The sequence below is a fragment of the Ochotona princeps genome, chromosome 7, assembly GCF_030435755.1.
Source record: "Ochotona princeps isolate mOchPri1 chromosome 7, mOchPri1.hap1, whole genome shotgun sequence".
NCBI classification, from domain to species: Eukaryota; Metazoa; Chordata; class Mammalia; order Lagomorpha; family Ochotonidae; genus Ochotona; species Ochotona princeps.
Window position 1 is genome coordinate 69,116,154 of NC_080838.1, and position 14,557 is coordinate 69,130,710.

A 14,557-nucleotide genomic window follows, 5' to 3' on the forward strand; every position below is an offset into this window, starting at 1 on the left:
CATATAATGTAGCAATTCGAAAACAATTAGGAATTAGCAATATAAAGACTTTATCTGAGTGTGGGTAATTAGTATTGCTCAGTTCTGTTTCGTCCTATTTATGCAACATTCATCTTGGGAAAATTTATGTGATTTATCTTGGGTGTGTTTCACAGATTTTGAATAAGTCACCATTTCTGAAACATCAAGATACCTCCTGGATGACCTCTTTTATAAATAGGTTCTCAAAAGATGAAGTGAGAAAAACTTGGAAACTCTTGGTTCATGTTCAGATAAACATGTGTAAGCTGAATCTTTCAAAACTTCTTATTAAAGTCTCATGCCGTAACCTTTTTTTTTGATAGGAGCGATGTGACATAATATGTGTGAAAACATTTCTGAAAAAAGGTGTTTTCATAAATATTAGGTGTTGAATCTGAAGTATGAGAAAAAATAATGACCCATGTGAACTTGAGATTATATTAGGATTTTTTTTTTTTTTGAGAAATATCTTGATTATTTTACTGAGCTTACAGATTGTAACTTTTCAGTTCCATTGTAACATATGTTTTGGGTAGAGTTGTTATTAATAGCTACTAAGGGGTTGTGGTCCTGTAATGATTCCACAAATGATGTTTGCATTAGATGCTCTTGTGAAGTTATGTTCTGGGTTTGTTACCTCTTTAGAATTTAAATAGAATATGTTCTTAAGTTTTTTCAGGAATTTGAAATTGGTAGTACTTTATCATATTGGTAAGGTGGGGCGAGGTAAAGAATAACAGGAAACACATTTACTTCTTAAAAATTATTGTGATTTTTTTCTGGAAATGGTAGAGCAAACCATTTTCTTGTGACTTCTGTGATACAGGCTTAGTAGATAATACTAAGGTTTTAGATAAAACGGCAAAGTGTCAAAGCAAAGATTTCATCATGCTGTCTTCTAAACTTTGGAACCTTAAAATAATATCCCTTGTTTTATGGGCTGTTCTTTGACTTGTAGCCTTTCTTCCTTTCCTGATGTTTGACTCACTCTCACCATTCCTTCACCACTCATAGATGTAACATTCATTCTACCTTTCCAGCTACAAACCAAACTCCAGTACCTAACTTGTTGGAAAATACATGTTATGGAAAAACGGCATGAATTTTAAAACTTTTTGTAAAACTTACCTTTCAGTTTCGTTTTTTCTGTGGCTGTTTAAAGTGCGTTGAACATTTTAGGTTGTGAATGTGTCTTAATATTTGGGAGAGCCTTTCATCTGAGGCAGTACTGCCAGCATTAGTCTTTTCACCAGGTCCTCTTGTCATTTATGCATGAGCAACATTGTCTTGTATTCCATGAAGCCCAGAAGTATAGCTTAGCCTGTCCAAATTCATGCATTTTGCTCAGATGGTAAGGTCCTCTGGTCTTCACTACCGTAAGCATTTTTTTTTTTTCTGAAAATCTTAACATTAGGGCAGTTAGGAAGAGTCAGAGGTGACCACGTGCTTCTGATTTCTGTACCTGGCAAAAATAGTACTTCATTCTGAAATCGCATTACCTTTGTATTTTGTTTTCTTATGAATGCTTCTGAAAAAAATATAGTTTGGGATGAGTTTGAAATTAAACTTGGGCATCTTGCTTTTTAATCTTGCATTAATACGGTTTGCTTTGGGAAAGTTAATACTAACAATTTTTTTCATCTGTGTTCTGGTTAATGGTTTTGTTTTAGAAAAGTATCGACCTATTTCCCCACAATATTTATTTAAATAATTCACTTAATAATTTGCAGTTGGTTTCAGGGAGTTAAAGAGTTCTAGAGGCACAGGTCTGTCAAGCACAGGTTGTAAGCCTGTGGTAGGAGAAGAGGATTGCACCTTTTATCTGTTGAAGAGTTCACCGGTCTTTTGAGTTATCGCCTCTAAATTGTAATAAGAAATAACCCTTTTCTTGTTTTTTCACCACTGATCATAGCAGCAGCTACAGAATTTCTTCTAGTGTCTGCTACCATGAGAATGCAGGGATTTTTTTTTAAATAGTTGGTTAGAAAATCTTACATCACTTCCAGTCATCCTACCTCCATCTCATTCTTTCTGAAATCATTGAACAAATCATTTTTTCCCTTATTCAGAATGATGGGATAAAATAAAAACAAAACTAGTTATCGAGATAATTTGGTTTTTATGTCCATTTTCTTTTTCCACAAAGGAGTGATGAATTTTGTAAAGAATGATGATTGCAACCATTTCCTCATTATATGTTTGTTAAACACCAACGTTATCACTGAATTCTTTTGGCTTATTTTGCGGTTATTGACTGAACTTTTTCTTTAAATATGGTAGGTTGAGCACATGCATTTAATTCCCTTTTTAATGTCACACTGGTGCTGTTTAAATATTGAATTAAACCATAATTCTGAAGAGCAGGAACAGATGTTGTTGTATTAGTTGAATTATCCTAAAGAGGAGCAAAAGGACATGTATTAGTCCTTCAGTTATCAATTTTAGCTCTGTATACTTTAGTGTGTGCTTGTGTGTTTGTTTAAGGATGTGGGAGGATCCCGCTTAGGTGTATGGATGTAAACAGAGTTGAATAATGCCGTTGGCAGAATTTTTGTCTTAATATTTTTGATTTCTACTTTTGTATTGCTTGATTTTCAGCCAAAGGTGACTGTCAAAGGAATGGGGAGAGGGATATTGCAGCCAGACGTGGGTCATGTGATCGCCTCACTGGTGGCAAGGAAAAAGCATCTCTCCAAATTGCTTAAAATATGTTCCCCAGAAAAGAAAGAGGGTTTATTTTATTAGAAAAAGGGGGCAGGGAGAAAGCCTGTTGAACAGTAAAATTACAGTTCGTAGTCCACTACAGGTACTACCATCAGAGGACCAGAAATTTTGAAGAAGATAGAAAGTTCACGGAATCGGATTGACAGCAAAGTCCCAGAGGATACTGGCACTCAGGATACTTGAGGTAAGCTCAGGTTTTCCCAGGGGAACCTTGGACTAGCTCCAAGCTTGGAGTTAACAGAAACACAGAACAGGAGTGGGCAGTTGGGTAGAAATGAAGAATATTTTAAAGAATTATTTTCTAAAATGTTAGGGTTGGGTTGCCTTTCTGCCTTTTGTCCAGCTGAAATAGCCCTGATGGCAGTGGAACCCACCCTTAGGCTTTCAAAACTGTTCTCTTTAAAGAAGTAGGTCACCAGTTGAGTAGGATGAGAAGCTGTGTTGAAAGCTTTGAGGAAAGTAGAGGCATTAAGGCAAGCTACACTAGGGAAACACAGTTCTGCTTATGTTCTTCCTATCCAGATACCTTCTCAAAATTTCTGCTTATTCATCTGCCCTGCCTGCTTAAATAGTACTACTATTCCATTTAAATCTAACACCAGTGGGGAAAAAAGAGTGAAAAATCCTGGAGAAACCACACATTTTTAATATTGTAAATCTTCATTCACCAAAGTGAACAAGAGAATCAAGAGGATGGAAGAGAATTAAGATGAACAAAAGAAAAGCTGACCTCAGATGTGACAGAAGAAATTTTCAAAAGAAAAATGTATTTCATTTCAGATTTGAGAGCATGTTGCAATGATTAATCATTCATAGCTGCACTGAAAAGGGGGCAAAAAACCAGAAAAGGTTCTGAAAACAAAATAAAATTCTTAATTAATGGGTAAATAATAATTTGACATGAATCAAGACTCAGTTGTTGGTTGGGAGTTAAGAGGAGTACCTATCTATAAATGAAGAAAAAAGTCTGGAGAAACTGATGAAATTTAGGAGGGATGGAAAATACATCATCAAGTTTATGAATGCTTACAGCAGAGATCACAAATAATTGGAAGGAGAGAATGATGAAGGAAATAACTGGAGAAAATTTTCTGAGGAAAGAATGAATTTTCACACTAAAAGAGCTTGTGTAGAACCAAGCAAGATGAGTGGAAAAGCACCGCCGCCTAGACCCAGATGGTAGAATTTCAGAACTCTGAAAATTAAAAGGAAAATCTCAAACTACACCGAAAGAGAGGGAATAAAATCAAATGATTGTATTCTTAGAAGCCACGCAGAAAACAGTGGAGCAGTCACTTCACTATTTGGTTGTAAGTTTTGTATACTCAACCACACTATCTTATGTATGAAGACAACTTTTCTTTTACACTTGTCGAAGCCATGTACCTTAATGAAAACACTTTCATTGTACTGAGTACAATGGGAACTGAAAGGTGAAGGATACAAGGTGAGCAGTTGGGAGGAAACCAAGAGAACTGAAGAAAGCTGTAAGTGAATTGAGGAGTTTGTGTGAGTTTTGTTAGGCTAGAATCCATAAGCAATTCTTTAGATGACATGAGACTACGTTTCCTTCAGTTATTAGTGTTTAATTGATTTTTGGTTCTTTGAATCAACAAAGTTATACACTTTCTGGAGTATAATATATAATGCATAAAAATGGGCTTGTTGACTAAAATGCTTTATAAACATTTACGTGGTAAAAATATAACCTATGAAATTAAGAGTAGGACCAATGCACATTTCTTCCTGGGTGCTAAATTGACAACAAATCTATACAATTTGGTGAATCTGAAAACAAAGGAAAGGGCTTCAAACTGGTAGCTGCTAGAAGTCTTAGCTGTAATGATTTGTTGCCATTTTGGTAGAGTAGTGCAGGGTGGGAGATGGTCAGCCTCTGAAATCATTTGTTCTGACCCAGCCATGGCAGTTGTAGGCAATACTTGAAATTCATGGTCTTCAAGTGTTCATGCTAATATCTAAATGACTTTTGGCAGAGGGAAAAGGTGCCGCCTTCCCACAGAGTTACAAAAAGCTCTGTTGGACCTGTGACTTTGTAGGCTTTGAAACTTTTAAAAACCCTGGGTTTGTGGCTTTATTTTTGGATACCATTGCATGTACCTGAAAGAATGCTGCTGTTGAATAAGCAAATCCTTTACAAGACATTAAGACTTGTAGAAACTCTGAGATAGAAACAGGGGATGCAAAGAGATGAATTTCTGTAAATTACGCTGTAGCAGAAAATATAAATATGATCATTTTATGTGAGGTTGGTAATTATATCTTGACTAGCTAACACTCATGATTTTGAGTACTGATTCCTGAGTCCATGAAATTTGACAGCCTTTTAGAAAATTATTGTAAAAGTTATATAATTATATTATTATAAAATTATATTATTATAATTATATTAAAATTATTCTGAATAATTTGGATTACCAAAAAATTCTGAATCCTATTTCCATTGATTCCCTTTTTATCAGTGCTGTTTTCTCTTAAAGACTAGGATTAGAAAGCTGGTTTGTCCTTCAGGTGACACTCATGTGATCAAGGAGAGCCACAGCACATGGAGGCAGAGTATCTCTTCAGGAAAAGTTGGAAAAAGAAAGGTGGAAATAGAAATTTCCTTTTTCTCCTCCTTCCTTCCAAATGTGAGTCTGATCTCATGTTCTGTGTCTTTCATTTTTACTGAAGACAAATTGTGAATCTCTCTCGGACACTATTTATTGAAAGGAAGAAATAACTTTTTCATTAAATTTTTATTACAAAGTCAGATATACAGAGAGGAGGAGAGACAGAGAGGAAGATCTTCCGTCCGATGATTCACTCCCCAAGTGAGCCGCAACGGGCCGGTGCTGTGCTGATCCGATGCCGGGAATCAGGAACCTCTTCCAGGTCTCCCATGCAGGTGCAGGGTCCCAAAGCTTTGGGCCGTCCTCGACTGCTTTCCCAGGCCACAAGCAGAGAGCTGGATGGGAAGTGGAGCTGCCGGGATTAGAACCGGCGCCCATATGGGATCCCGGGGCGTTCAAGGCGAGGACTTTAGGCGCTAGGCTACATCGCCAGGCCCAAGAAATAACTTTTTAAAATAACTATTTTGACGCTATTTCATGAAAAATCAAGTTGTTATCCTGTTTATATTCTACATAGAATGTTTTTTTTTAATGTAGTTTTAGTTTAGGAACATGTCCTCTTCAGGAGCAGATTTCTGGTTTTTTGTTCTTTAGATTTGATTTTTATAAATTGAAAAACCTGGGCCAGGCACGATGGTGTAGTGGTTAAGGCCCTTGCCTTGAACACGCCGGGATCCCATATGGACGCCGGTTCTAATCCCGGCAGCTCCACTTCCCATCCAGCTCCCTGCTTGTGTTCTGGGAAAGCAGTCGAAGATGGCCCAAAGCCTTGGGACCCTGCACCCGCGTGGGAGACCCCATAGAGGCTCCTGGCTTTGGATTGGCGCAGCACCAGCCGTTGCGCTCACTTGGGGAGTGAATCAACGGATGGAAGATCTTCCTCTCTGTCTCTGCTCTCTGTATGTCTGACTTTCCAATAAAAATAAAGTAAATCTTAAAAAAAAAATTGAAAAGCTTATGGTAATGTAAGCCTTTAAGGATTGGGGATAGAAGCTGCTGAAGACCACAGTGTCTAGGTTTTGTGTCTATGGTGCTTGAACTTGAATTACACTGTTTTTTTTTTTTTTTTAAAGATTTATTTATTTGTATTACAAAGTCAGATATACAGAGAGGAGGAGAGATAGAGAGGAAGAGCTTCCATCCGATGATTCACTCCCCAAGTGAGCTGCAACGGGCCGGTGCGCGCAGATCCGATGCCGGGAACCTGGACCCTCTTCCGGGTCTCCCACGCGGGTGCAGGGTCCCAAAGCTTTGGGCCGTCCTCAACTGCTTTCCCAGGCCACAAGCAGGGAGCTGAATGGGAAGCTTGGCTGGTGGGATTAGAACTGGCACCCATATGGGATCCCGGCATGTTTAAGGCGAGGACTTTAGCCGCTAGGCCACATATCCAGGCCCTACACATAGTTTTCTAAGCAAACTGGAGTCCTTAGAAGCCAAGGTGCTCGTATGTATAAGCTTAAAATAAGTATGAGATATTCCTGAAAAAAAATCTTTCTAGAAAATTTGTATGTGTAAGCATGTAAAACCAAAAGTGTAAAATTTTGTTTGGCCACTCAGTTATGCTTTTTTAGTAGGATACTCAGTGCCTAGCCTTTGAACAATATAGAACTGTCTTCACTGAGTGAAACTTAGGATGGGAATTGATTTTCAAAAAACAATATTTGCAGTAAGAAATGGGTAATGTTGGAATGGAAAGATGAATGTGGGTCATACTTGATTTATAAAGCCCATCCATAAGATACCTGTCAAACATATGAAAGTTGGCAAATACTATTTTCTTACACTGCATTTATTTTCGTTGGAGATTAGTAACTGAGTTCCTGAAATTTGTGGAGAAAGTTGAAGTAATTGTAACATTACTTCAAACATAGCCTTGATATATCATGTTTACCAAAGAGGTAAATATATTGCATATAATATCACAGTCATGCTCTGAGATTTTCTTCATATTGAGATCTTTGCATGTATTGTTACAATCAGGTTGATGGCAAAGGTAATAGTACTCAGGGGCTCGGCGGTGTGGCCTAGTGGCTAAGGTCCTCGCCTTGATCCCGTGTGGCCGCTGGTTCTAATCCCGGCAGCTCCACTTCCTCTCTATCTCTCCTCCTCTCAGTGTGTCCGACTTTGTAATAAAAATAAAATAAATCTTAAAAAAAAAAAAAAAAAGGTAATAGTACTGCATTTTACAGTTCCAAGGCTACTCCTTGATGAGTGGAGGTAATTCAATGTAACACTTTTTCTAATAGATTTGAGTTAGTAGTATGAAAGTGTAGTGTTTTGGCACTTGAAATGATCTCTTGTAACAAAACCATTAAAAATTTGTTATGAATAGTTTAGGCCAGAGATAGCGCAATAATAACAAATATCTTGAGACCAGACTGAACCTGTTGTCGGAATCCTATACCATCAAGGAACCAGAAAAGAGCCTGCAACAGCAATAGAATTCCATGGATCCTTGGGTGGTTTACACCTCCTGACTGTCCTCCGTGCCTTTGATACTGTTTAATTTACCCAGAACAGTTACCTTAGTTCCCTGGTCTGATAAAAATCTCATTTTTAAAAATTAGCCTTTACGTTTTTTGTACTTTAAATTTTTATTCCTAGCCTTCTTTCCTCTGTATGACTGTAACTGGGATATTTATTCCTCTCTTTTGGGAGATAATTGTGGCTTTGGAACAGAGAAAAGTTAAAAATGTTGCTGGTCAGATCGAGAGTACTGTACCACCAGTAGATTTGCCTGTGTAAAAACAAAATGATTTTTCTTATGCAAGTACCTATTTTTATTAAAAGATACAATATCGACCAATGTGGTGGCAGATATGACCTAAACTAAATATTGTTACCAGTTTTGTATACATAGACCCTATTGTGAAATACTGAAAAAAGAATGCATTCATGTTGTGACCCATGATGCCTAGAGACAGCAAATGCAAGTGATTAACAGACACAACTGTGAATGGGTTGTGAAAAGAGGGGCCAGCTGCATTGTTTCTTCCTTTGCTTAGCATGCTACTTACATTTAGATAAGACTGTGTTTGTATTCCATTCTGAACATGGGACACATCTGGATGAAATGCTTTATATTTAATTAATAATAATTATTTTTATTTTTGCAAGTAGAGTTCAGTTTTTGTTATGATAGAGAAAAATGGAATGAGTTTATAATAAATTAGAAAAGAAAAATCACTGAAGATTTTAATGTTAAACATATTAAATTGATTTCTTCTACATTAGAGACTTTTGAAGACAGGTTTTATTGTGAAGTTTACACCTTTTATGCATTTGGAAAATACTTATGTAAGTTATCAAATAAGGGTTTTAATAAGGATTTAAAAAAATTTTACTAGCCTTTTATATAAGTAGCCCTGAAAACATTTTGTTTGATCAACAAAAATGAATTATTTAGAAGTATTTAAGGCAGTATATAAATAATACAGTTAATACCATTCATCATATTTAAGTTATGCACCACTGGATGGTATTTACATTTTATTAGCCTATCCCTTGTTACCTAAGCTTGTTATGTATTCTTCCATATATCTGGAAAGACATTGAACTGTTTATTTTGGAGGCTGTAGTGAAGCTTTATTCTTACTTAAAATATTATTGTTGTTATTTGGGGAGCTCAGATGTCAAGGAACTGAGAACTGTTTCTACTGTCTTTTACTAAAAATTCTTTACTAAGAGCCCCTGCTTGACCATGCCAGGCTACATAGCCACCAGCATGCATGTGGATCAGGTCTGGGGACAGACCAGGCTTGGCCAGTTCACAACATCCACTGGTTTGAGAACCAGGACAGGATGCAGGAAGGGCCAGGTCAGGCCGCACCGCCAGCCAGCTCACATTGGGTTTGCTGAAGCGAGGCTAGCCATGCCAGCCTAGGGTCATTGGGTGCCTGGTTTGTGAGCTGCAGGGCTTAGGTCACCTGCCCCTGGTTCTGGGACCTGCCTGCTTAGTGAGTTCCAGGTTTGTGAGTCCTGGGGGTAGGGGATTTGGTGGGGCTTGGGTCACCTGGCTCAGACCCTGGGGCCCCACATGTAAGGTGGGTGCTAGGTCCATGAGCCCCAGGGGTGGGGAATCCACTGACACTTGAGTCGCCTGGCCCGGGTCCTGGGGCGCACTTGTGTGGTAGGTGCTGGGTTCAGGAGCCCCCCCTCAGGGAATGGGAAATCTGGCAGGACTCAAGTCACCTGGCCCTGGTCCTTGGACCTGCCTGCAGGCGAAGACGGAACAGTGGACACAAACCCTAATGGACGTGGAGAAAAAGGCAGCCCATTTGTTACCATAGCAGAGGAAAAAGAACATCAGATTGGACAACTACCACAGCAAAAATCAGGGTGAATGGAGACTTGAGGTAGACTACGACAGCCAATGCACATTGGGATGATTGCCTCAACCTTGGGTCTGTGAAATTGACAGCATTTCAGAACTATCCAAACCACCTAGTCAGAACCCTCAGAACATATACTACATTGGAATCCTATGTGGATATTGGGTGGTGGTTCCCCATCCCTGGGAACTGGGACATTTGGGAGGCTGGGTGCGGCTTCAGAGACAAGAAGAAACAGAATTTGGAAAAAGTGATTTCACACACTTTTCCCCAACCTGCAGTTCCCACTCGTCAACCCTGTAATCATCACCAAAGTAAAATTAAAACAGTCCTGCTTTCTTCTTAGTGTATACTATTGAATGTGTATATTTGATAAGTATGTGTATCTTACGTACGTATAAGCAAGATTATTTTAGAATTTCATGCTTCAAAAATAAATATCCTAAAAAAAATGCAGTGTAGGGCCCAGGCGTGGCCTAGCGGCTAAAGTCCTCACCTTGAACACGCCGGGATCCCATATGGGCGCCGGTTCTAATCCCGGCAGCTCCACTTCCCATCCAGCTCCCTGCTTGTGGCCTGGCAAAGCAGTGGAGGACGGCCCAAGGCATTGGGACCCTGCACCCGTGTGGGAGACCCGGAAGAGGGTCCTGGTTCCCGGCTTCGGATCAGCGCGCACCGGCCCGTTGCGGCTCACTTGGGGAGTGAAACATTGGACGGAAGATCTTCCTCTCTGTCTCTCCTCCTCTCTGTATATCTGACTTTGTAATACAAATAAAAATAAATCTTTAAAAAAAAAAATGCAGTATGGGAGACCCATATGCATTTTCATGTTTGTGGAGTCAGTCTGGCTCAGTTCTTGTTGCTGGGACATTTGGAAATTAAACCAGTGAATGGAGGATTGATTCTCTCTTCTTTCTCTCCTCCTCTCTCTGTTTCTCCCATTACCCGCCTCTCCCTTCTCCTTTTCCTACAGGATCTCCCCTCTTTCTGTTTGTCTCTGCCTTTCTGTCACTCTGAATTTCAAATATGCTTTAAAAAGTAAGTGTGGAAGACAAGTAAACATATTAATTAATGCTAATGTTTTGGTAAGAAAATACCCAAGTATTTTTTCAGATTGCTAGATTTTTTTGAATTGTACATACTGATAAAGCATATCTTATAATTTACTCTTATATTTAAGAATCTGTTAAACATTGGATGAAGTTTGATTTAGTAGAGTTGGATTTTTTGGTTTTAATATTTTTTATTTGAAAGGCAGAGTTAAAGAAGGATAGACAAGTTTTCCACCTGCTGGTTCTCTTCTCAAATGACTTTAACTGCTGGAACTGAGCCAATCCAAAGCAAAGAACCCAGAGCTTACCTCCCATGGAAGTTCAGGGGCCTAAGGATTTGGACCATCCTCTTCTGCGTTCCCAGGTTTTAAGCAGGAAGTTGATTCAGAAGTGGAGCAGTCAGGACTTAAACTGGCTCCCGTATGGCAAATGGGCACTGTGTTGTAGGCCCCCAGAGGCTAGGTTATTAAGCTTTTACTTCTCCAGCTACAGCCATAGACTGCATTCTGGCTTTTTTTTCCCCCTGTTACAAAATTTTTTTTTGTTTGGTGAAGTTTAATCTGTCAGAGGATGAAGTTCTGTTTGTTTGTTTGGATGGATTAAGGACAGAATTTAGATGAAAAGAGATAAAACTTTGAGATTTCTTAAATGTGGAAATAATGAAGAACTTTTGTAGAGAAGCAGGTAATTCTATTTGCATGCCATATAGTTTTATCTTTTTTAGAATGCATTTACTTAACATCTGTCAATTTTTAATTCATATACATATCGTGAAATTTACTGTGTAGTTATATTTGGCCATGCGAAGAGTATGCATATCAAGAGTGGACTGATTATATGGTTCTGTGAAAATTTGTAGCTGTCACAAATTGATGATATAGATCTACAAAATTGAAATAATTATTATGAAGTACTAAATTTTAAAACATGGCAGTGTGGGGCCAGTCGTGATAGCCTAATGGCTTAAGTCCTTGTACATGCTGGGATCCCTTTATGGGCGCCAGTTGTAATCCTGGTGGCCCTGCTTCTTATCCAGCTCCCTGCTTGTGGCCTGGGAAGGCAATGGAGGACCCTGCAAACCTCCCCAACCCACTCATCCTCCTTCATGGTAGACCCGGAAGATGTTCCTGACTCCTGACTTTGGATTGGCTCAGGTCCAGCTGTTGCATCCCCTTAGGGAGTGAACCAACAGACGGAAGATCTTATTCTGTTTCTCCTCCTCTCAGTATATCTTTCCAATAAAAAATAAATCTTAAAAATTTTTTTATTAAAAAAAGTGGCAGTGTGGACATTTACCATTGTGATGATATCTGTGTTCTTACATACTGGAGTTCAAGTCCCAGCTCTTCTGAAGCCAGCATCCCACCATTGCTGCTATGGGAGGCAGTGGCAATGGCTCAAGCAGTTGGATTTCTGCTTTCCAGTGGGAGAGCTCTGTGGCTGCTTGTTTTGCCCTGGCCTAGTCTGGACATTTGGACATTCTACTAGTGGTTGAGGTTTCTTTACCATTCGATTCTTTTTTAAAGACTGAGAATACAGAGAAGTATAGGTGTCTGTAACTGTGGGGGATTGGTTTTAGGAGCCCTGTGGGTACTAAAATCCAAGTATTTTCAAGTTTTTATGTAAAGTAGCCTAGTATTTGTCCATAATCTTAGTATACTTTAAATCATGTCTTGATTATCTAAATGCCTACTATAAAGTAAATGCTACGTTAATTTTTTTTTTCAAAAAAATTTATTTGTATTGGAAAGCCGGATGTACAGAGAGGAGGAGAGACAGAGAGGAAGATCTTCTGTCCCATGGTTCACTCCCCAAGTAAGCACAACAGCCAGAGCTGAGCCAATCTGAAGTCAGGAGCCAGGAGCTCTTTGGGGTCTCCCACATGGGTGCAGGGTCCCAATGCTTTGGCCTGTCCTCAACTGCTGTCCCAGGCCACAGGCAGGGAGCTGCTGGGATTAAACCAGCGACCATATGGGATCCCGGCATGTGCACGGCGAGGACCTTAACCTTTTTTTTTTTTTAGTAGTTTGTGAATTATATAGCTTTAATTGTCAGTTTTTAATTTCTAAAAATAGCACACTAATTTTTGTTAATCTCCCAGTTATTAGTTTATTATGTGTATACAGTAAGGAATGCTGACAATTACAACAAAATGCCAGTGCTGTTTATCTCAATCATTTGAAACAACAGGATAGCAGTGGTTTAGGATTAATACCTGCTTCGTTTTGTGTGTGTGGGTGTGGGTGTCGGTGTGTGGGTATGGGTGTTACATAACAATGCCAAATGCTTAGATTTTTAAATATAGCTAATTAATAAATTCATAAATACCACTCGCTAAACATGTGTTCACTGCAGACATTGCACTGTAACGACAGCAGTTGACATGTATTGCATTTCTTGATTAATTTCATGTAGAACCTAATGACTTTTCTTTTATTATTTTAAAATGATTTATTATCTTTCTTAAATATAAGGCCAGTCCTCAACTGAACTTAAACTGTGGTCATGTAACAGAGTGGAGCAATCCACCATGGGGGGAGGGTGTGGGGAGGGGTGGGGGAAATCCCAGTACCTATGAAACTAATACAATGTAATTAATGAATAATAATAATAAAAAAAATTCAATGGAAAAAAAATATAAATTTAAAATATTTGTATTACACTGTGATATATAACACTGTATTCCATACATAGACATGTGTGTATATTGGCCTTATATTTAAGGAGGACCTTAACCTTTATGCTATCACGCCTGGCCCTAAGTTGTTTTTATACTGTATTTCTAGTTAATGGCAAATGAAAAAGCTGCATATTCAACACAGATGCATTTTTTTAAGTGTGGTTGATTGATTCTGCATTTCTGACAAAGAATTAAAAATATAACCTTCCACTACGATGTACTAGAAATGTAGATTACTTCTGGGTGAATACACCACTGGCTTTTGCCTCTTAGTAGTTGATGATAGCTTGCCTTTGCCTGTTATGTGTTGTCTTTAAATTGTGCATGCATTAGTTTATAGGTAAAACGCAAAAAAAGCATAACAGTAATGAAAATAATTTCAGTGTGCTGCATTGGGTTTCTGTATATCCAGAAGCTTCATTTTACAGCATGACTAATTTAAGAGATGAAAGATGAAATCATGGAGATGTGTTTTTAAATAATATTTGAGAAATTTTACTGAATTGTATTAGCCTTTTAATTTAGTTTCTGAAGTCTTCAGTATCTGGTTTTTAGTTATTCTTAATTTAGGCTGTTTCGTATATGATCTCATACTTGAGCTAAACTATGACAGTTGTCTCCCATGGGTGTAGGGACCAACCTCTGCTACTTTCCAGGCCACTCAGGGAACTGGTTTGGTAGTGGAGCACCCAGGAACTAGAACCAGCACCTATGTGGGATGCTGGAGTACTGTGTTGGCACGCCTGCTTCTGTTTCGGGTTTTTTGTTGTTTAAAGACGACAGTCCTGGTCTTAAATAAAATTGCAAAATTTGAAAGATATCTTAATCCAACCCAATATTTACAGAGACTTTTTAAAAGATTTGTTTATTTTTATTACAAAGTCAGATATACAGAGAGGAGAGACAGAGAGGAAGATCTTCTGTCCGATGATTCACTCCCCAAGTGAACGCTGCGCTGATCCAAAGCCGGGAACCTGGAACCTCTTCCGGGTCTCCCACGCAGGTGCAGGGTCCCAAAGCTTTGGGCCATCCTCAACTGCTTTCCCAGGCCACAAGCAGGGAGCTGGATGGGAAGTGGAGCTGCCAGGATTAGAACCGGTGCCCATATGGGATCTCGGT

The 14,557-nt window shown here is 38.8% G+C and overlaps 1 protein-coding gene across 2 annotated transcripts in view; it reads left to right on the forward strand.

Moving 5' to 3' along the window:
- Nucleotides 1-14,557, forward strand: part of ANKRD17 (ankyrin repeat domain 17) — a 167,295-nt gene that overhangs the window by 23,740 nt on the left and 128,998 nt on the right. The gene's annotated exons all lie outside the window — the stretch shown is intronic.